The sequence below is a fragment of the Elephantulus edwardii genome, unplaced genomic scaffold (genome assembly GCF_000299155.1).
Source record: "Elephantulus edwardii isolate Elephantulus edwardi_28Jun2011 unplaced genomic scaffold, EleEdw1.0 scaffold00020, whole genome shotgun sequence".
Taxonomy (NCBI): Eukaryota; Metazoa; Chordata; class Mammalia; order Macroscelidea; family Macroscelididae; genus Elephantulus; species Elephantulus edwardii.
Window position 1 is genome coordinate 25220692 of NW_006399770.1, and position 1882 is coordinate 25222573.

Consider the following 1882-nt stretch of genomic DNA (forward strand, 5'->3'; position numbering starts at 1 on the left):
ATCAAAGCAGGCGAAGGCATTTCGGATCACATCCTCAGGGTTGGTGCCATTCAGCTTCTCCCCAAACATGGTGAGGAAACTGATGAAGTTGACGGGCCAAAGGCCTCACTCATCATGCCCTCCAGATCCTCGTCTGCAGGGTTCTTCCCCAGCGAGGCCAGCATGTCGTACAGGTCCTCCTTGTCAATGAAGTCATCGCGGTTCTGGTCAATCATGGTGAAGGTCTCCTTAAACTCCTGAATCTGGGACTGGTCAAACATTGCAAAGACATTGGAAGTAGCCCTCTATGGCCATTTCTTGATGGTCTTGGCCTTGGCCCTTTTGCTGGACATCTCGTCTTCTGGTGTATGGGGCTTTGCTGCAGGAAGGACTGGTGCAGAGAAGGCTCTCGGTGTGGTGCAGCGGGCAGCCATCTGGTCTGGCGCTGCTCAGCCGGGGCACAAATTTTATTTTTTAAAAAATGTGCACACCAACAACTAACGCCACAGCTGAGGAAATTGAGGATTTCTACCAACTTCTGCAGTCTGATGTGAATCGAACATGTAATGAAGATTCATTAATAGTAATTGGTGACCGTAATGCAAAAGTTTAAATTAAGACAGACTGATAGTTGAAAATTGTGGACTCAGGTGCTAAAAATTAAGCTGGAAATAGAATGAACTTTGTATCACCAATTATTCATTGTGAACATCTTAAAAAAACACACACACAATAGTCACTATACACATAGACCTCACCTGAGATATTGCAGAGGAAAAGATTTATTGCAGATTGAAAAGATTTGTGGAAAGAATTATTGGAGAAATTCTCAGCTATTTAATCTTACTTACATCCACAGTTAACACCCTTGATATTAGGAATCAGGATATCAAAATTCTTGTTGCACTGGTAAAAAAATATGTCGTCAGGAGCCTCCCCAAAGTGCTGAAAAATAACAGTTTAGAGACTAAGGTGCACCTCAATCAAGCTATGGTCTTTTCAATTTTTCGCTATGCATCTGAAAGTTGAACAAGTATTAAGGATGACAGAAAAAGAAAAAAACTTTTGAATTGTGGTGCTGGAGAAGAGTACTGAATATCCCACAGACTATCAAAAGGACAAACAAATATATCTTAGAGAAAGTGCAACTATGGTGCTCCTTGGAAGTAAGGAGGGTGAAACTTCATCTCACATATTTTGGGCATGTTCCTGGGACACGCAGTCATTGGAAAAAGCTAAAATTCCTGGAAAGGTGAAGGGTCAGAGAAGGAGAGGATAGCCCTCAATGAGATGGACTGACACAGTGACTGTCAAGAGTATGTTAGATATGATGAAGATGGCACGCGATAGGGCAGGGTTCAGATACATTGTCCATAGAGTTGTTAAAAGTCACAATCCTTTCGATGATGCCTAACAACAACAATATATCTACAACATGTCTAGGGCTCTATCTGTTTGTTGAAATATGTCAATTGTTATTTCATCAATTCCTAGGGCCTTATTTTTCACCAGTGTCTTCCTATTTAAAATAGGAGAGATGTGTATCAAGTTAGGATCCCTTCTCATTATCTATTCAATCTGTATGCTGAGTAAATTAGAATTGCTCAGCATATATGAGGAGATATATGGTGTCAGGATTGGAGGAAGATTCATCAATAATTTGTGTTAGGCAATTGACACAACCTTGCTTTCTTAACAGAAGACGTGAAACTCTCAAAGACTACAACTTTCAGTATAAATTAGATCACGATGTCAAGCGTAGTTATTCTCACCACTAGGTCAAAAGACAACATTATGATAGATAGAGAAAAATCTGAAATTGTCAGAGACTTCATTTGGATCCTCAAGTAATGTCCATGGTAACAGCAGTCAGGAAATCAAAAGACGGTTGCCCTGGGAAAAT

At 40.6% G+C, this 1882-nt stretch overlaps 1 pseudogene; it reads right to left on the reverse strand.

The window, feature by feature from the left end:
- LOC102848198 lies at positions 1-332 on the reverse strand (annotated as a pseudogene).
- Positions 333-1882: the final 1550 nt, after the last annotated feature.